The sequence below is a fragment of the Physeter macrocephalus genome, chromosome 18 (assembly GCF_002837175.3).
Source record: "Physeter macrocephalus isolate SW-GA chromosome 18, ASM283717v5, whole genome shotgun sequence".
Taxonomy (NCBI): Eukaryota; Metazoa; Chordata; class Mammalia; order Artiodactyla; family Physeteridae; genus Physeter; species Physeter macrocephalus.
Window position 1 is genome coordinate 29,932,674 of NC_041231.1, and position 21,672 is coordinate 29,954,345.

A 21,672-nucleotide genomic window follows, 5' to 3' on the forward strand; every position below is an offset into this window, starting at 1 on the left:
GGAAGAAAATATTAACACTCATAATAATATTTATTTTTAAACAACTGAACTTCACTCATATTTGAAAGCTTTTTCTTTTGAAATAATCTAAAATTATAGAAAGTTGCAGAATTAGTACAAAGAGTCCCTGTGTACCCCTCTCCCAGTTTCCCCTAAGGCTACTACCTTAAAAAAATCATTGTACAATCATCACAACCAGGAAATTAACATTGACACAATACTATTAACTCAACCACAGACCTTATTCAAAATTCACCAGCTTTCCCACTAATGTCCTTGTTTCCTGGTCCTGGATCCTTTCCAGGATCTCACGTTGCATTTGGTTTCCATGTCTTCTTATTGTCTACAGCCCTAATCTGTGACAATTCCTCAGTCTTTATATTTCATGACTTTGACATATTTGAATGGAACTGGTCATTTATTTGAGTATCCCTCAATTTGGGTTTGTCTGATATTTTTGCATGATTAGATTGAGGTATGCTTTTTTTGAGTAGAAGACCACTGAAGTGATGCTGTGTTCTTTTCAGTGCATCTTATCAGGAAGTACATGATATCAACATGTCTTAGTATCGATGATGCTAGTTTTGACCACTTGTTTAAGGTACTGTCTGCCAGGTTTCTCCACTGTAAAGTTACTATTTTTCCCTTTGTAAATAATGCATGTCTTAAGGGGAGACACTTGGAGAGGATGCACATACTCTGTTTGTCATTGTTCTCTTGCCTGCCAATTTTAGCTTCCGTTGATGATGTTTGCTTGCAACAGTTATTACGGATGCATTTGCCTAATGAGCTTGACTAAAAGTTAGTAAATATATTCTCTTTAGTGCTCTTACTGAGATGTCATGTTATATGGTGACATGCCATAGTAGTATATATATTCCCATTTTCTTTTCCTGTGTCTATTCACATGCGTATTTTTACCCACTTATAATAATAGTTCATGGAAAATTTGATAAATACTTCATTTTTAAAAAAAGAACACCAAAAGAATTTTTGGGAAGCATTGTTACTGGCTTGTAGAATTGATAGTAGGCTGGAGAATTGAGCTTGGAACTCTGAGGTCATGCAGGACCCACAGAAAAGACAACATTCTGCTTTGGATTGCCTACTGGAGTCAAAATTCAACCCCGCCCGTTTCACTTGATGTTGTATCATCAAGATTTCTACATGCTTCCAGTATTACCAGTTACCATTTTAAATACCTGCATAATATCCCACATATTATGGGGGGTATTGGATGTTTAGGTTGTTTCAAATTTAATAGCAGATGCGTTAATAATACCTTCATGCTCAGTGTTTCTGAAACTTGGCTGCACACTGGAATCACCCAGGGAGTTTTAAGAAATACTGATGCCTGGGTCACACCTCCTTCCAGAGAGTGTGACTGTGGCCTGGTCATGGGGATTTTTCAGAGGTCTCCACAGATTCTAGTAAATAGCAGAGGTTGAGAACCACTGGTCTAGAAGCTCCTGTGGCTTGTGTGGCATATGTTTTCTTGTACATAAAGAATCCATGCATTCACTGCTTCCTATTGACCACAGAAACTTGCTCTCTTCTCTCCACTTGATCTAAAGCACACAAATATTCACATTCAGATGCATTCACACATGTAGGCGGCCTAGTATTGCTTCACAGTATTACCACTTCCTGCTTATATGAGAAAGGTAAGTTATATGACTTCCCAGTGCTTTCGTTTTTTTCATCTAGAAAATGGCAATATATTAGTGTCTGCCTTCTAGGATCTTGGGGATAAAGAGTTGAAATTCAGACTCCGTATGCAAAACTTTACTGCAGCCATTTCAGAGCACAATTTGGCAATAATTGCAAGGCAGAATTTGTATCCCCTGCCCTCTGAAAAGAGCTTTCAGGTTTATGAGTATCGTTAAGTTCTTGGGTTAAGAAACCACCATGATAATGTTTCTCCTGGGATGGGTTTAAGGTCATGGAGCCATCATGATGATGGTTCTCCAAGACTGGGTTTGATACAGTGCATGGAATGGTGTCAACCTCCTCTTCTCATTGGGAACTGGCCACTTTTGCTGTAGCCATCTCAGCATATGGTAGGTTTCCTTACCAGTTCTGTTGTTTGTTTTCCTTCTTATTTCTTTTAAAATGTGGTTTTGACTTTATTTTAAACAACTGATACCATAGTTTTAAATGACCTGTGTGACATCCTAAGCATTTGCTCACAAATGCCAGATTCTCAAATGCAAGTTGAAATAAAGTCACAGGGTGAGTGATAGTAAATTCAGGATTAGAACCGTTCTATATCCAGTTCTGTTTAAATTCTGAAGCTTTTTAATATATATACAGTTCTCTTTACAGAATACGAAATGCAGTTAATACTATATACAGGTTTTTTTTTAATTCTGAAGCTTTTCATTAATTAAAAACAATAGCTGCCATTATTGAGCACTTACTCTTGGCCAGGTACCATGATGAACATTTTACAAGTTTTATTTAATCTTCACAATTGAACCTTCAAGGGGTAGCTTGAGTTTGAATAAGTGTTGATTTAATTTATTTGTTTATCTTATTGACATACAGTTGATTTACAATGTTGTGTTAATTTCAACTGTACAGCACAGTGATTCAGTTCTACATGTATATGTATATATCTGTATTCTTTATTTTCCGATTCTTTTCCATTATAGGTATTGAATATAGTTCCCTGAGCCATACAGTAAATCCTTGTTGTTTAATTTATTTTATATATGGTAGTGTGTGTCTGTTAATCCCATACACCTAGTTTATCCCTCCCTCCCCTTCCCCTTCGGTAACCATATGTTTGTTTTCTATGTGAGTCTGTTTCTGTTCTGTAAATAAGGTCATTTGTACTATTTTTTAATTAGATTCCACATATAAGTGATATATAATATTTGTCTTTCTCTGTCTGCCTTACTTCACTTAGTATAATAATCTCGAGGTCCATCCATGTTGCTGCAGATGGCATTATTTCGTTCTTTTTTATGGCTGAGTAGTATGCCCTTGTGTATGTATACCACATCTTCTTTATTCATTCATCTGTTGATGGACATTAAGTGTTTATTATAAAATTGAGAAAATGTAATAATAATAATTTATTCAATCGTTTCTATGTCCCAGATGCTATTCAGATAGTCTGATTTGAACTCATTTGCTAACAGCTTATTTGCTCAAAGAGCGGGTAAGTAACTTGCCCGTTGTCATACAACCCGTCAGCACAGAGCTGGGAATTAAATCCAGTCCTGTCTGCCTGACTGCCTATGCCAGTTAGCTTGATCACTGGATTTGATTACTTCCCCTAAAGGCTGATCTTTGGTCAGCTCTGTAAGTATCCAAGTACAGAAGGTACAAGGGAAATTCTGTTTCATTTCAGCCTCAGCCAAACGCCCACCACATTGGCTGGTGACATCTAGGTACAGAGGGACTGTAGCAACATGGTGCTTGGTGGCCCTGATCCAGTACTTACCTGTCTCTTTATGACACAGTGCCTGCAAGGTAAGGTAAGCTCAATTAATGTTTTGTGGTATTAGGTTTATGAATTTAAAAAATCAAATAGGCTAAATAGGCTTTTGTTAATAACATTCACACCAAAGTGAAGGAAAGTCCCTGTTGATTTTCACTCCAGAGAACAGTGGACCCTTCAAGGCAAATTAGCTTAGATTCAGTTGTTGCAGAGCATGTCCAGTTCGTCCCAGCCATGCTGCGAAAAACAGTCCCTTCTTGTTTATCATTCACAGTGAAGATGTTTGTTTTGAGGCGTGTTGCTAGATGGATTTTAGAAATGCTAGTGCAGGTCTCTAATCTTGCACGTTGAACTTTGGATTCTTTATTCTGCTGCCTCTGGAACACCACGTTTCTGTGATTTTGCAGAGCTCAAGTACTCAAGTGCTCACTCTGTGCCTAGTTAGTTTCCCCCACACAGAAACGTTTCCAAAGATTAACGCCCAGCTCTGTTGCAGGGTGGTCCTTTCCTCCTCACACCAGCGACCTCCTCCGTGCTCAGTTGCTGTCATGTTTCATGAGAAGCCTCCTGAGGTGTCTTGCTAGGTGGGCATATCAGCATGGTGTGTGCTAGCTACTTGTAGCAGCAGTTTCCATGCCTCTTGAGAAGCAGATTAGGGGAAGTGATGGATGCTGAAATCGGTTTTGACAGATCTCTAATGTTTCTTCTAATTGAAAGCTGTTATTGGAGGTGGTTCTCAGTGGTGCCTCTTGCAGGAATTCAGTTTCTGTCCCTCTCGGAGCTCGTGTAGCTTCCTTGTCCCACTGGCCTCTGTGGACTCTGGCTACTAAGGGGTGAGGGGAAGGACAGCAGAGGGCAAGCAGTCCAGCAGTAATTGTGGCCTCAATGGGAAGGAAGAGGCAGGTCTTTCTTCTCTAGGTGGGAATGGATTCTCTGCCATTAATGTTCACTTATTAGTGTTAGGTCAGCAGTAAGAAGATGAAGTAAAGGAAAAAAAAAAAAAAGGGGTGGGGGGGCGGCTGACCCTGTTCTCTTTGTCCCAAATTATGACTGTTTGCTTTTAAAGTACCTTCCAGATGGGCAAATGATATGAACAGAAAGTGCACAGAAGCCTCTGGCAAATGGAGATTTTAGAAGTTCAGCTCATCAGCAGTAAGCAGTAGAAATTAAAACAAAAATGAGGTAGCATTTTACCAATTAAGTAACAAAGCCTTTTTTTGAGATTCCAGTACTTAATGTTGAAGGGTGGTGGGTGATAGGCACTGCTCTTGGGAATACACATTAGTTCAAAATCTCTGGCAAGATATCATGGAAAGCCTGAAAAATGTTCATGCCCTTTGACTCAGTGAAATTCCAGGAGTTTTTACTAAGGAAATAATAATTTTTTTTAAAAAAGAAGTGTATCACTTGGGTATTTATAACAATGTTTATTTTCATAAATGCAAATTGGAAATAAATAGTAGTAAGGTTATGGAACATTCTAGCAATGGGCTGGAATATTACTCTGTTGAAATAGTATCCTTTAAAACTGATGTTTACTAAGATTTTTATGATATGGGGAATTCTTATGATATATTGGTTAGTAAAAGTGTATTTAGTTTGCTTCTCATTTTTTCAAATAATACATGTAAGAAAAAAAGACAAAGGATTTATATCAAAATGTTAATGATTATTCTGTCTGGGTAGTGGAATTTTCTTTACCTTTTTTTTTTTTTTTTTTTTTTTTGCGGTACGCGGGCCTCTCACTGCTGTGGCCTCTCCCGTTGCGGAGCACAGGCTCCGGACGCGCAGGCCCAGCGGCCACGGCTCACGGGCCCAGCCGCTCCGCGGCACGAACCCGTGTCCCCTGCATCGGCAGGCGGACTCCCAACCACTGCGCCACCAGGGAAGCCCTTCTTTACCTTTTTTAAAAAAAAACTTCTGTGTATACTTAGCTTGTTTAATTCTGCTCTGTTCAGCATTTATTTAACCAATTAATATTAAGTGCCAATTATATATCAGCACTGACTTACTACAGTTGTATTTGTCTTAGAAGTATTTTTATTTTTACATATACATCAGTTGATGACAGTATTGAGAGCTGCTTCCTCCGGCTGTCAGTGGAGTGTGAGTTTCTCCCAATGAGGACTAGTGAGCCCCGCTGTGCGTCCCACAGTTTGAACTTGCTGGCCAGAGGGAGAAAGATGGAGAAATCCTCCTCCTCCTTCTGTCATAATTTCATGGTCTCATGAACACGCTGGACTCACGATACCTTGGAAAGGACTATATGAAATGGTGCTAGAGATGCCATGAACATGCCAAGGGAAATCTACAAACAATGGCTATTAAAAATGCAGGAGCTACACAGAGTGACTTGTTTATTTGGGGAGTGGGATATATTTTTTAAATAAGGAAGGAAGGGAGGGAAAGTTGTCCCCGTGAACTCTTTGTGTCACACCTTTGTTTCAGGTGATTGTCTTGGACATAGCGGACAAGTGTGGCTTTGAAACCGAGAGTTAGGTGGGTCCATGATTTTAGTTCTCAGTGCAGACTGTAGATGTCACCTAGGTGGTACCTGGTAGTACGGAGGGGAAGTTGTTGCATCAGATCACAACAGCTTGTTGGCCTGTGGGTCTTGCTGTAACCTTGGATGACCCTCAACTGCTCGGGCCTCACTCAGTTTCCTCATCCCTAAGTTAGGGGTTTGAAAAAATCATCTCCAGTGATCAGATTTGTGGTTCCCAGTGGCGGGGCTTAGGTGGGGTGCTAGGAGGGGGAATGGGACGAAGGGGGTCAAAAGGTGCAAAGCTCCAGTTATAAGATAAGTAAGTCCTAGGGGTGTAATGCACAGCGTGATAAAGATAGTTAACCCTGCTGCATGTCACACATGAAAGTTAAGAGAGTAAATCGTAAGAGTTCTTCTCATCACAAGGAAAACATTTTTTTCTGCCTCTTTAATTTTGTATCTCTATGAGATGGTGGATGTTCACCAAACTTATTGTGATCATCGTTTCACGATATACGTAAGTCCCATCATTGTGCTATACACCATAAACTTATACAGCGCTGTATGTCGGTTACACCTCAGTAAAACTGGAAGAAAACAACAAAAGACGAAGAGACAAAGAAAAATGGTCTCCAAAGTCCCTTAATTCCTTTGATTTTTGTGGCCCACGATGGGTTATCTGGAGATCTTCTGAACTTTCTACGAGAAGGAACCAATTCTCGTTCTGCTGGTATCCCTTGGGTTAGCGTGCGTCTCTTGGCCATAGCTAAGGCTTCCATGAGTTGTGGTTGTGTACCTGATCACGTCACCTCATGAGGATCTTTTCGGAGATGTAGGAAGAGGCTTTAATAGCTCCATAAATAGTTAGAGGTGAAAATAAGTGTATTGATAAAATTGTCTGTCCTATGATGTATCCTGCCCTGTCACACTTAATCCTCATGGCTCTCCTGAGAGGTGGTGATACGGATTATACCCATTTTACAGAGGTCTAGAGAGGCTAAGGGGTCATGGAAAGTCACCTAGCTGGTAAGTGTCAGGGTCAAGCGTAGAGTCTAGATCTAGCTGACTTGCAGATTTGAGCTCTTAACTCTCATGTGTGTTCTTTCAATTCTTTTACTACTAGAATCAGTGAAATTCACAAAACATCCCAAGCCTCAAGTAACCCAAAACAGTGATAGAAAATGGTGGCCATGAGCAGCATTGCCTCGATGTGTTTGTTGGCCTGGATAGGTTTTCGTTAAGAATGGGATCAGTTGCTAATGTTCACAAATTGGCGGTTTTGCTTTGGGCTCACAGCATTGCAAGGCTGGTTGTCACTCAGTAAGCGAGGCCCCTTTCAGGTGGGGCATTGCTGTGTGGCTCGCTGCTTGTCCCGTCTGACCTGCCTCCCTTCCTTACATTAGCTCTCTGCTGAGAGAAAAATTCAACCTTTTGGATCATGCACAAACGGGACAGCCAGTTCCTGAATGATTATAGTTCAGCCACAGCAATGATAGAATTCAAAGAGCCACAGCCTCCCCCTTTAGAAGTTACTTTAGAAGTAACTGAAAGCCATATCTGAAAACAAAAATGCGCAAAAACAGTGAGATGTTTCCTGTGTGACCACGTGAGATCATTAGATGTCTATAAAGTTTTGGGTGTTGGTCCTAATGATGAATCATCAGGCATTCTTTGTTATGATAGATGGAGGCATGTACCACCCAGGTGCAGGTCTGTGGTGGGTTTCTCTCTGCTCTTTGTTCTTCTTTTGTCCAATATTTGGTTCATGCAGAGCTCCCCGAAATGCCATCACAATAAATCGTGAATTTGTTATATATTTCTTTGGATATGCCAATGTCCTTTCATTGTAAAAGTTAGGGCGTTCTTGTTTTAAAACAAAATTACTCCAAATGCATTTGAGTTCTATTTCATTGATTTTGTTTATGAAATGATGGTATTCCAAGTCTTATCTGTTTGGGTCAGTTAATTACCTTTACCTCCAGGAAGGAGCATATCTTTCTCAGTGTCTGGTACGCACAGCTTAGATAACCTTTGTCATGATGTCTGGCATACTGGGGTCATGGTCCCCTCATTTTGGTCAATGGAATAGTTACCGATCTGGGTAAATAGCTATTGGTAGATGACTTTTGCGTTAGTACATCTGTCTGGTGTTTGCAGAAGGCGAGTGTAGAGATTTGAGTATAAATTCTGAAGTTAGACCATCTGGGGTCACATGCCAGTTCTGTATATCAGCTATGTGACCTTAGCAAACTTAACTCTCTGGGTCTCAGCTTCTACATCTGGAATATGGGGAAAATAATTCATGTCTCAAGAGATTGTTATGAGGATACAGTAAGTTAACTGTTGTAGACTCTATTATTTTCACAAGTATTTGCCTCCCCTGCACCCCCAGAGGAATTTATATATCTGTTCTGTTGATCTCCAGCATGACCATTTAATGTGCTTCAGCTAGTGGATTTTGAGTGAAAGGACATGTGTCACTTTCCAGCCTGGTTTGCCTTGTTTTCCTTACCCTTTGCCAGAATACTGGCAATGCTCCTGATAAAAGCCGCTCCATCAGCCTGCATTCAGGAATGGAAACCATGGGGCAGAGCCGCAGCCAGTGGCCATGCAGCATGTGGGGCTACTCAACCTGTGGGATCATAAGCAATGAGCTGCTGGGATCATTTATTGTCATGGCATGACCTCTCCTAACCTTACTAATATGTGGATTAAATCTTTAGCCCTTAGCTTGGCACCTGGCACATGGTAAGTGTTCAGCCAGCATTAGCTTGTGGAATTAATGTCTCCTCAAGCTCGTATTTTTTCAGTTGTTGGCCCCAGTATCTGGCTAATTTTTTAAAGTCTCTTCAGTCATTTGCTATCATTCCATTAAGACATGAAAGTATCACTGGCATTGGCCAATTTGTTCCATAGTTCAAGAAAGGACAACAAAAGGATTATAAAGAAAGAAGCATTTAGGAACAAAAACAGATATATCAGTGTTCTTGGTCAGGGGTCAGAACCAGTGATATAAGGACCAAATCTGGCCCAGTACCTCTTTTTGTAACATCTGTTAGCTAAGAATGGTTTTTATATTTGTTAATGGCTAGAAAGAAATAAAAACAAGGATAATATTTTGTGGCACCTGAAAATTATGTGAAATTCAAATTTCAGTACCCCTAAAGGTTTGTTCCAGCAGAGCCACACCCATTTATTTAAGTGTTATCTGTGGCTGCTTGGCCAGGTTGCCTCATTACTACTTGGTCTTGGTGTCGTAATCTGTGCAGATCAGAGGATTATTTTAAATACCTAAAGAAACTATATGTATGACAGTATATTTAAAAAAATAAGAGTCTGTGATATGCTCTTAAATGGGGAAAGCCTACATTATAGAAGGTGTCATTTAAACCATTTTTTTGTTTTAATGTGCTCCTGGAAAAATTACTAGAAATAAATATAAACTGAAATATTAAGAGGGGTGATCCTGGCGGTGGGATTATGCATGATTTTTTTTTTTTTTTTTTTTTTTTTTCTGTACGCGGGCCTCTCACTGTTGTGGCCTCTCCTGTTGCGGAGCACAGGCTCCGGACGTGCAGGCTCAGCGGCCATGGCTCACGGGCCCAGCCGCTCCGCGGCACGTGGGATCTTCCCGGACCGGGGCACGAACCCGTGTCCCCTGCATCGGCAGGCGGATTCTCAACCATTGCGCCACCAGGGAAGCCCATGCATGATTTTTATGTCATATGACTCTGTGCCTTTGGGTATTTTCTTTTTGAGTTTTAGGCATTGAGGATATAATTAGAGAAGTTATTTCAAAACAATAAAATAATAAGAATATAGTATAAGATAGAGGGAGCAATACCCATTAACAATGTTTGGGGCCTCTCGAGCCCTCATCCTGTGTTGTGCTGAAAAGACAGAAAAGGTTCTGTGCCAGAGAATGTCTCCTTCAAACCCCATTCCACTGTTTTATGTGCCATCTGGAAACAGAAATACCCTGTTCTTTCCATACTTTTTCAGTCTTGGCATCTGAGCCTGGCATCAGCTATGTGCTTTGGAAATTGTACTTAGAATTTGTGAGTTTCCTAGAACCCCACGGAATTCGCAGATGCTCTGTGACCTGTGTACTCAGCAGTGGCTGGAAGACACACCAGTTCTAACTTGTGAAAGTGCTCCAAGGCCAGTTCTGCTTTTTAAGTGTCCTTCTAGGATTCCGGGCCAGGACTGCCAAGTCCCTGCAACCTTGGCTTTAAACATCAGATGTTCATCCACAGAGGTGTCACTGGGAGAGCTGAAAAGGGGTGGTGGTGTGGGCTTTCCTGTGGGGAGCAGAATTCCCCACTGGTGGAGACACCTGGCCTTGGGAGAAGGGGTGCATATTATCCGAGCCATCTCTCTCGGCCACGGACTAAGTACTCCCATGCAGGCAGTCTCCCAGGAGCCACCGTTTGTATAAGCGATGTTATTCTGGAGCCTCCAAGATGAATGTGGCCTTGTTCTCCAGGGCCCAGGCAGACCAGATGCTCTCCAGAAGGCATCTCAGCAGGTGTCCTTGGATGCATGTGCTTTATTTAGGCTTCCTCAAGCTCTAGCACTTAGTGGACAGCCTAGATAGAAAATGTGGCAGCCAAAAAAAAAAAAAAAAAAAATTCAAGAACGGTGTATGTGGCTCAAGTCCATTAGAGGGAAACTGATTCACCGTTGTGCATACTCAGGTCCCACTGTGCTTTTGTTCCCAGGTTAAAAGACAGGCAGAGGTGATAGAACTCAATGGTTAAACACGGAGGTTAGAGTCAAATGCACCTGCATTCAAGTCCAGGTGCTGCTGTAAACTGGCTGAGTCCCCTTGGGCCTGGGCCTTAATCTTGGTAAATTTTTCTTTCCGCATTGGTAAAAGGAAGATATAAAAAAGCACCTACTTCGTGGCAGTAGAAACAGTAACTGAGGTGTCGTGATGTGAGGCATCACGTAGTGCTTGGAGCACAGTAAGTGCTCAGGGAGTTCGTTTGTTTATTTAGACATTTGTGGCACATTTAGCCCTTGGAGGAGGTGCAAAGGGCCTGTTGTATCTGTGATCCATCTGGGGATTTTTTTTTTTTTTTTTTTTTTTTTTTTGCGCTACGCAGGCCTCTCACTGCTGTGGCCTCTCCCGTTGCGGAGCACAGGCTCCGGACGCGCAGGCTCAGCGGCCATGGCTCACGGGCCCAGCCGCTCCGCGGCACGTGGGATCTTCCCGGACCGGGGCACGAACCCGTGTCCCCTGCATCGGCAGGCGGATTCTCAACCATTGCGCCACCAGGGAAGCCCATGCATGATTTTTATGTCATATGACTCTGTGCCTTTGGGTATTTTCTTTTTGAGTTTTAGGCATTGAGGATATAATTAGAGAAGTTATTTCAAAACAATAAAATAATAAGAATATAGTATAAGATAGAGGGAGCAATACCCATTAACAATGTTTGGGGCCTCTCGAGCCCTCATCCTGTGTTGTGCTGAAAAGACAGAAAAGGTTCTGTGCCAGAGAATGTCTCCTTCAAACCCCATTCCACTGTTTTATGTGCCATCTGGAAACAGAAATACCCTGTTCTTTCCATACTTTTTCAGTCTTGGCATCTGAGCCTGGCATCAGCTATGTGCTTTGGAAATTGTACTTAGAATTTGTGAGTTTCCTAGAACCCCACGGAATTCGCAGATGCTCTGTGACCTGTGTACTCAGCAGTGGCTGGAAGACACACCAGTTCTAACTTGTGAAAGTGCTCCAAGGCCAGTTCTGCTTTTTAAGTGTCCTTCTAGGATTCCGGGCCAGGACTGCCAAGTCCCTGCAACCTTGGCTTTAAACATCAGATGTTCATCCACAGAGGTGTCACTGGGAGAGCTGAAAAGGGGTGGTGGTGTGGGCTTTCCTGTGGGGAGCAGAATTCCCCACTGGTGGAGACACCTGGCCTTGGGAGAAGGGGTGCATATTATCCGAGCCATCTCTCTCGGCCACGGACTAAGTACTCCCATGCAGGCAGTCTCCCAGGAGCCACCGTTTGTATAAGCGATGTTATTCTGGAGCCTCCAAGATGAATGTGGCCTTGTTCTCCAGGGCCCAGGCAGACCAGATGCTCTCCAGAAGGCATCTCAGCAGGTGTCCTTGGATGCATGTGCTTTATTTAGGCTTCCTCAAGCTCTAGCACTTAGTGGACAGCCTAGATAGAAAATGTGGCAGCCAAAAAAAAAAAAAAAAAAAATTCAAGAACGGTGTATGTGGCTCAAGTCCATTAGAGGGAAACTGATTCACCGTTGTGCATACTCAGGTCCCACTGTGCTTTTGTTCCCAGGTTAAAAGACAGGCAGAGGTGATAGAACTCAATGGTTAAACACGGAGGTTAGAGTCAAATGCACCTGCATTCAAGTCCAGGTGCTGCTGTAAACTGGCTGAGTCCCCTTGGGCCTGGGCCTTAATCTTGGTAAATTTTTCTTTCCGCATTGGTAAAAGGAAGATATAAAAAAGCACCTACTTCGTGGCAGTAGAAACAGTAACTGAGGTGTCGTGATGTGAGGCATCACGTAGTGCTTGGAGCACAGTAAGTGCTCAGGGAGTTCGTTTGTTTATTTAGACATTTGTGGCACATTTAGCCCTTGGAGGAGGTGCAAAGGGCCTGTTGTATCTGTGATCCATCTGGGGATTTTTTTTTTTTTTTTTTTTTTTTTTTTGCGCTACGCAGGCCTCTCACTGCTGTGGCCTCTCCCGTTGCGGAGCACAGGCTCCGGACGCGCAGGCTCAGCGGCCATGGCTCACGGGCCCAGCCGCTCCGCGGCACGTGGGATCTTCCCGGACCGGGGCACGAACCCGCGTCCCCTGCATCGGCAGGCGGACTCTCAACCACTGCTCCACCAGGGAAGCCCCATCTGGGGATTTTTTGCTTTCTAAGTTTAAGAAACTGTAATACCCAAAGTTGAATTTGGGAACAATTTACGTCTTTTAAAATTTCTGTTTATTCATAAAATCTTTCTCAAATTCAAAACTTCCTGCTCTTCTCTTCTTTCACCAAGGGAATAAGGATAATACTAGTAATCATCACAATAATGACAACAGCAAATACTCAACACCAGGCATTGTACTAAGCATTTTACTCCTTTAATCCTCACAATAAACCCTACGAAGTTCGATCTTTTATCATCCCCATTTTTCAGATTAGGAAAATGAGGCACAAGAAGTTTAAAGTAAGTTGCCCAAGGTTATGCAATTAATAAATGGTGGAGCTGGGATTCCGTTGCAGACCATCTGGTTCTGGACCGCTGGCTCCTAATGGCACTGGGTGAAGAATTTCCCAGGTAGCAACACTTGACATTTTCATAATGGAATCTAGCTTGTTCCTTTAAGAACTAGACAGTAATAGTTGAACATGTTCAAAGCAAGGTTTCACTCTGGCCTTGGAAGGAAATGAACCATACTTATTCTTTGAACAGTTTTGAAAAGAACTTTCACTGGATCTATGAAATGTCAAAGAAACTGAATCAGATTTTTGCTTTTGTAGGAAGGTAAGCTCCCTCTGGGTAGCTCAAGATGATAATCAAACGAGTTATTAAGTTGAGAAGTATAAACATTTTTCTGCACCTGAATCTTTGTGCTTTCATTTTTCAATCTGTCAGGAGTGAAGGATTTCACTGGAGAATTCTCCAAGGCTGAGTTTCTCAACCTGAGCCCTGTTGACATTTTGGGTCAGAAAGTTCTTTGCTGTGGAGCCTGTCCTGTGCATTGTGGGATGTTTAGCAGGTTTCTAGACGACCCTCTAGAAGCTAGCAGCAAACCCCCTCTTCCCAGTAGCATGACCAAAAATGTCTCCAGACATCCCTTTTCCTAATGTCCCTGGGGAGCAAAATTGCCCCCTGGTGGAGAACTGTGGCTCCAAATTCCCGCTAGATCTGTCTTGGAATTTGAGTTCTGTCACTTGCTCAGTAGGTTATTGTGACTATGTCTTAAAAACGTTCTCATCTTTGATTCTCTCCTCTATTTGCAGAAGGGCATGTTGATCCCTTCCTGTAGGATGACTGGGACTCTGAAATGAGAAAACCTACTTAAATTATAGTGGATGGTTAATATATATGCCTTTTTTGGGGACTGTTCTCTTCTTCCCAAGCTCCAAAATTCAACAATTCTAATCATAATTATAGTTCTTAGTTTCCCTCCAGATGCTAACATATGTATGTGATAAATCAATTTATATTTCTCTGGAAGACAACTCTTGGGAATGAAAGTTGAGAGTAATTATTTTCCTTTTCCTTTTTCTCTTTTTTTTTGCTGAGTTTATGTACTCTAACCCAGAAAAGTATTTTTTTAAAAAATTTTATTCCACGTGAGGGATTGTTCAAAGAAGATCAAGGCCAACTCTTTTGAATATCCACTAACAGTTGGAAAGGAAATGAGTTTAAATAACAGCTCTTGGGATTTAAGTTAGATATGACAGGAAACTGTCAGACAGAGGTATCGGACAGAGGTTCATTGCCAGAGCAGGTGATAGAATTGCCTCTCTTGGACACTAGTAAAGCCTAGAAAGCCACTGATCTGGAACCGTCTGAAGTATGACTTCTAAATTTGGGAAACGGTCTTCACCTTGCAAGTTTACCCTTGAATATGCTGCAAGCTCCACTTCTGGTCTGAGCTTCTACGAGAGATCCTGGAACAATTGGCCGAATGTGTTTCATCTTTCTTCCCTGCGGTTCTGGCGCCTTCCTTCCCACCCTCCCCCCCACGCAGCTAAAAGAACTCGAGAAGCAGTTGGCTGAATTTTAGCACTTAAGACCTTGATGAAGGCAAAAAACAAAAACAAGGAATAATTAGTCCCAGTTTGTCAGCAATTAACTGTACTTTGAATATAACTTTTTGCTGCTGGAAACTTGGGCAGACAGCATGCCATGGTTTATGGCTCTTCAGCAGCCAGAGGGTGCCCAAGTTACTACTGCACTGAGTGATCCCTGCAGCTTCTGAAAAAGACGAATGCTTGGGCCCCACCTCTGGGTTCTAATTCAGGAAGTTTGGGGGGTGCCAGACAACTGTGTTAAACACACATATGTACCATGCTCATCACGATCTTAATTCTTCAAAGCATGAACCTTGGATCTTGGACGTTTCATATCTGTGTTTCTTCTCATGTGTAAATTGGGGTTAATAATAGTGCCGACCACGCAGAGTTGTTGAGAGGGTGGCGTAGATAATTCAAACCAAGTGCTTAGCACAGAGCCCAGCAGAGACGAGGCCTCCGTTTCCGTTAGCTGACGTCGCTGCCACTGCGATCGCTCTCTTCATCGCCACTTCTGCCCTGGAAACCTTGGGCCGGTTTTGATTCCTCCCTTTGTGAATTTCCTTCCTAATTATCTACTTGCCACATCCTGCTGAGTCCAGATCCTCTTAAGGCTGTTTGTAACCTTCCCCTCCCCACTTTTTTCTATTTTTCTCCTCTAGTTCATGCCTTGCCTGGACAACAAGCAGGCTCTTCACTGACCTTCCTGCTTGCTGCCTTCCTGTCTGTTCTCTAAGGTGCAGCCAGAGTGATCTTTCAAATGTACATGGGATATCCTTCCCTGGATTCAAACCCTTCATAGCATTTAGAATGAAACCAACTTCTCCCCTCGCTTTCAACGGCCTGCCTGGTCTGATCCACCAGGCATCAACCTCATGCCACTTCCTGCCTTGTCTACCGTGTTTGAGCCACCGTGATCTCTGACCGCATTTGGCTGTACTTCAGTCGTGCTGAGTTCTTTTCTACCTCAGGACCTTTGCACAGGCTCCTTCTGAAGCTCCTGACGACTCTTCACATGGCTACCTCCTTCTTACTTCAGGTCTCAGCCATCCTCACCTCTTTAGGTGGGTTTTACCTGACCACACCCATTCAACATCTGTACTTACTCCCCATTATTTAAATCTCAGCCTCCTGTCTCTTCTCTTCCTAGCATGTGACAGTCTGTCATTTTGTTTATTGGTTTACTTGTGTTTTCTCACATCCTTTCACTATAATGTAAGAACCATAGGGGAAGCAACTGTGTTTCTTTTGTTCACCAACCTGTCTCTAGAACCTAGTTCAGTGCTTACCACATAGATGGTGCTCAGGAAATACTGGTGGAATGAGAGGATGAATGAATGATGAGTGAATGGGTGAATAACTTTATTTGCCTGTGTATTCACTCACATGTCCACAGACATGTGGTGAATAGCTCCTGTAGACAGGATGAGCTGGGTATCTGAAGAGAAGAAGATAGAGGGATGTAATCTAGGACCCATGGGAATGTTTTAATTTTTCCAGAGCACTTGGACTGATTTTACTTTTTGGACACAGTGAGTTGTGTAATTATATGATTTTTCCTTTTCCACATCAGCTGCTACAAATTTAGAGCCAAATTTGTGGCCCATACGTCTTCTTGGTATGCAGTTTCGCCTCATTCTTGGATCCGTTTCATGTCCCCGTCCTCATTTTTCTTTTCCTTTTGCTCCTATTTTTAATTTATGTCATCTTGTATTTGATGTATCCTCATAAGCTGCCTTAACATCTCCCTGAAACAAGACAAATTAGACACCCATCAATCTATAAAAACGTGATGAGAAGAGCTTTATGAGAAGCATAAATAAAGTGCTTCTGGCATTAGAAAGGTAGATATTTCCTACGTGACTTCTGTAAGCTCCAGAGAGCGGAGCGGAGGGCTGAGAGCTTTCTCAAGGGGAGACCTGAACACTTAGTAGGCGCGGGAAATGTGACTTCAGTTGAGATTAGTAAAGGGAGGATTTAATGCAGGTAACTGGTTATTTTGCCTGTTTTGACTGCACACTGGAGCTCTGGACCTCATGCTGTTTTTTCTCACTATCTTCCTTCTCTAGAAGCGCCATATAATTTCCAAAATAATCAGGAGGCATCCGCCCCGTTCTCTCTGAAAGGTGCACACACGCTTTCTCCTAACTCTGTTTCATTGATTCTCAGCCGATTTGTGATTTGGGGGGGCGACAGGAGCTTGCTGCTTCTCCACTTCTGTCTATTGTGGTGTTTGTTTACAGGGCGTTCTGACGCAGATCTGGACAGTGAGGAGGATCAGAAATTCCTTCTGGATCTGGGGGGCTTTGTATGGACAGTGGCAGCTGTGGTGCTGAGCTTCCCCTTCCTGTGGCTCCTGGTGCTCAGTCTGCCCCAAACATGGAGCCTTGAGTCTCTAGTCCAGACTTCTGCCAGGACACAGACTTGTGTATTCAGGGACCCTCTCAATGTCTCTCTCTTCTTGGATGACTAGTAGACGTCTCGAGTTGACATGTCCAAAGGTGAGTTTCTGGTCTTCTCCCCGTTCCAGCTGCAGCTTTTGCCACCTCTGTTGATGACAGTTCCATTCATCCTACTTCTCAGGCCAGAAGCTTCGAGTCACCTTTGACTCTTCTCTTACCTCTCCCACTCAGCCCACCAGGAAGTGCTGGAGGCGCTCTGCCTTAACAATAGGCAGACTCTGATCTTTTCCCACCACCATCCCATTTCTGGTCACTCTCAGTTCTTGCCTGCCTTCCAGTGATAGCATCGCTTCCATCCTAGCCTCCAGGGGTCTTTGGAAAACCTTCCAGGTGGGCTCTCCCATCACCCTCAGTCTAAAACCCAAAGTTCTACAATGGCCTCATGTCAGCATGTGATCAGCAGCCCTTTGCCCCCACCGTTAGTTCCTCTCAGTCCTTAAGAGTCTCATAAACCACTGCAGTCTCTCAGGCTTACCACTCCAGCCACATTGGGCCGTTTCTCTTCCTTGAACATGCTGTGTCTGCTCCTGCCTCAGGACCTTTGCATCGCATGTTCCTTTTGCCTGGAATGCCTTTACTTCCCTAAAGTCTTTGTTTGGTCTCCTTGGACAATCTATTTCAAATGAGCACATTCCTCTCTGGGATTCCCCATCTCTCTAGCGTACTGTTTTTCTTTTATGCAAAGCACTTAACCACTTTCTAACACAATGCTTGTTTTTTGGGCCTATGTTTTGTCTGTCTACCCCCTCCCACCCTGCAGCAAATGTAAGGGCAAGGATCTTTGTTTTCTTCTCTAGGCCCAAGGGCCTAGAACAGTGCCTGACATATTGTGGGTTCTCCATCATCGTTGTTGAGTTCATAGATGAAGCACTGTCTCTTCTCCAGAGTGCTCCTCATCTCTTACCGTCAGTTGCTCTGATGCGCTGTCCTACTTTAGGAGCCCATCTATAAAGTCTTAACCACACTGATAAAGCTGGGGCAGATTCCTCCAGAATAAATGGTGACATAACGGCACCCTCTACATGAACCTTGCATAATTCTTCAGTAACCCTCTCTTCTGGAGCCTCCTGGATCCATCTGGAAACCATTCCAGCAAACATCTATCCTACATAATAGATCACTATTTTCCTTTTGCATTGGACTCTGGCTCCCCAGAGCCTGCAGTCAGCACTGAGATGGATTTCTTATCTCCGTGGCTTCATTAAGAGTGTACATATTTGGTTGCCAGTGCTGCGGTTCTCCATAGTGCAGTTTGTTGCAACAAAAGGAAGTGTTTGCCAAATGATTTGTCAGCATATGTTATAAAGCCACATAGGCGCTCTTGATGTAACTGGAAAATACTGATCCCAGTTAGTGACAGATTAAAGACCAAGAGGGGAAAATGGTGTTGCTTTCTTCTAAAGAACTTAGAGGGTTGATGCGAAGGTGTAGGGGTGGGATGGGGAGGAAGAGGAGAAGAGAGGCAGAGAGCAGAAAAGGAGCCGACTGTGGGTGACGGAATATAATTCTGGCACCCAGGAAACGGTTTAGCCTCATGAAGCTCAGCTATCTATCTCCTCGACTCCCACTCTTCTTCAGGGTAATAACCTTTTCAGGCCAACTGGTCTCATGCCTCAATTCTTGGGAAGAGAAACATTCCTAGGCTTTCTGAAATGGCAGGGACTGGAGCTGACCTCCCAAGGACTGGAAGTCCCGCCGTGGTGCCATGCGGAGCCCCCAGGCGGCTTGGCGAGCCAGAATGCTACAGTTCAGGGAAGGAGGCCCCCGCTGCTGAGGTTGGCAGCCATGTATGAACTCAGCAGCTTGTGATCCTGGCTGCCTTCGGAAGTGACTCACCTCCTCATTGGGAGAGCACATTAGACGCGTCTGGCCTCTTCTCCACAAATAAATATTTGACCTCTTGATGTTCTCCAGGCGTCTTCCTAATTAGGAAACTCAGACAGATCTCTAAGAACAAACCCAAACATGGCTTCCCTGTGCAGGGCAGGACCTGCCTTCCCCTGTGTTAAGTCCGCAAGCCTGTAGCACCGGGGTGTATCTCTTAGACTCGCCTCCTGTGAAAGAGTGTAATACTGGCATTTTTGGTTTGTTTCCAGTAGAAGAAAAGAACTTCCCTTATCAAAACCAAATGTTTATCTAGTAAAAGACTTGCTTCATCGCACATTCTTTTTGGCAATGTCAGCGAGTAAGTGTCAGTGCTTGGAGAGCAGACAAATATGTCTCCTCAGCTGGTGAGGTAGATGATGGTCTGAATTACCTACCCCACGAAGGATACAGTGCTCTGACGTTCTACATGCCGGGGGTGAGGGTGCCTAGCACCATGGAGATGCCCCTTTGTTTATTCCGAAGCTTTTCTGTGGTAATGTTCCTTAGAATGTTTTTAAATTGAGCGAACACAAGAATTTACAGTTGTTAGATCAGGGCAGGGTTTTAAACTTTTATGATGTAGCCATGGGGCTCGCAGACTAAACAGATACCAAATGTACTCACGGTGTGATGCGTGGTTTGGGGGTCCGGATTCCTTTACTTGAAGGTATTGTTCTTGAGCTCGCAGTTTTCTCTGAGTGAAAAGCAGCCTTTCCTCTACCCGTCCCCGCCCCCCATCCCAACCCCCCACTCTTTGTCAGCAGGAAGGTATTTTACATTAAGAAAAGATTTCTTGGGCAGTGAAGAAAGGGAATGGGGAACTGGGCTGCAGACTTCCAAGTGGTCTTGAGTCGGGTGATTTTTTTTTGCCTTGCTGTCTGGTTGTCAGGGTCACTTCACCCACACTCTCCCCCTTACTTATCTGAGAGTAAGTTCAAGTTCAGGATGCAGAAGATAGTCTGCGACCACACAGTCAGTAGAAAAGCTACCCTGAACGTTGTTTAATGATCAGCCCAGATGTATATCCTGCGTGTTGGATGAGACAATCCCAGTGGAGGAGGGATGAGAAACAGGCGCTTCTCCGTGGTTCACGATGTCATAGCTCTCTTTGGCTAGCATCTCATTACAGTCGTGTGTATTATTTAAAAGGTTCTTTAAAAAAACATGACCACAGGGGAAAATCGAGTGGCTTTCTCTTCCTGCTGTCTGTGGATGATGTTTTAATCATGGCGCTCTTAAAGATGCATGTATTCTGGTGAAATTTGTCAAAACTAGTAAGGCAATTTTGTATCCTGTGGCAATGGCGCTTAAGTATCTCTTGTAATTACTCCGGACAACCCAGGCCTGCTCTGTGTTTTTAGGCTGTGTTATTCTTACTGGTCTCTCCCCTTTAAGACCTACTTGGGATGAACCTTGTCACTATGTTCATCACTTAAATTCAAATCCTGTCAATGTATGTGAAGCTGCATTTTCCAGGGATGAAAATGATCACTGTTTGGGTACTTAGGTTCATTTACATAGAAGGGGGTTTTATTTTATTAAAAAAAATTTTTTTTATTGGGGTATAGTTGTTTTACAATGTTGTGTTAGTTTCTACTGTACAGCAAGTGGAGTTCCCTGTGCTGTACAGCAGGTTCTCATTAGTTACCTGTTTTATACATAGTAGTGTATATATGTCAATCCCAATCTCCCAGTTCATCCTACCCACCCTTTCCCCCCTTGCTGTCCATACATTTGTTCTCTACATCTGTGTCTCTGTTACTGCCTTGCAAACCGGTTCATCTGTACTACTTTTCTGGATTCCACAAATACGCGTTAATATACGATACTTGTTTTTCTCTTTCTGACTTCACCCTGTATGACAGTCTCTAGGTCCATCCATGTCTCTACAAAGGGCCAAATTTTGTTCCCTTTTTATAGCTGAGTAATATTCCATTGTATATATGTATCACGTCTTCTTTATCCATTCATCTGTCAGTGGGCATTGAGGTTGCTTCCTTGACCTGGCTATTGCAAACAGTGCTGCAGTGAACATTGGGGTGCATGTGTCTTTTTGAATTATGGTTTTTCTCTGGGTATATGCCCAGTAGTGGGATTGCTGGGTCGTACGGTAATTCTGTTTTTTAGTTTTTTAAGGAACCTCCGTACTGTTCTTCATAGTGTCTGTATCAATTTGCATTCCCACCAAGAGTGCAGGAGGGTTCCCTTTTCTCCACACCCTCTCCAGCATTTATTGTTTGTAGATTTTCTGATGATGCCCTAACCGGTGTGAGGTAATACCTCATCGTAGTTTTGATTTGCATTTCTCTAATAATTAGTGATGTTGAGCAGCTTCTCATGCTCCTCTTGGCCATCTATATGTTAGAAGGGGATTTTAAATACCAACAGCTCAGGGGTTGTGGTGCTTGAGGTCTGGGGTCCAGAGCTGGATGAGAGATAGGCATCGCCTCCTTGGAACTGCTGTGGTCCTAGAAACACGGACTAATGCATTGAGAAGGTGTTCAGCCAGGACTGAGGGGACTTGCAGGGTGGAAGGCATGCCCAGCTGTCAAACCGCATTCCACAGCAGGCTCCAGAGCTACGCGTTCCCCAAGTGAGTTTTGACCCTCAGTCACATAGCAGAACTCTAAAGCAAAGGTCGGC

The 21,672-nt window shown here is 43.3% G+C and overlaps 1 protein-coding gene across 4 annotated transcripts in view; it reads left to right on the forward strand.

Moving 5' to 3' along the window:
* PRICKLE2 (prickle planar cell polarity protein 2) overlaps positions 1-21,672 on the forward strand; it is a 343,425-nt gene that overhangs the window by 76,234 nt on the left and 245,519 nt on the right. Inside the window, exon 2 of one of the 4 annotated variants that reach the window (XM_007101292.3) lies at positions 3,359-3,485. The exons of 2 other annotated variants lie outside the window; for them this stretch is intronic. The gene's annotated coding sequence lies outside the window, so the exon portion shown is untranslated. The remainder of the gene's footprint in view (positions 1-3,358; positions 3,486-21,672) is intronic. One more of the 4 variants, XM_055079949.1, reaches the window with a different exon arrangement.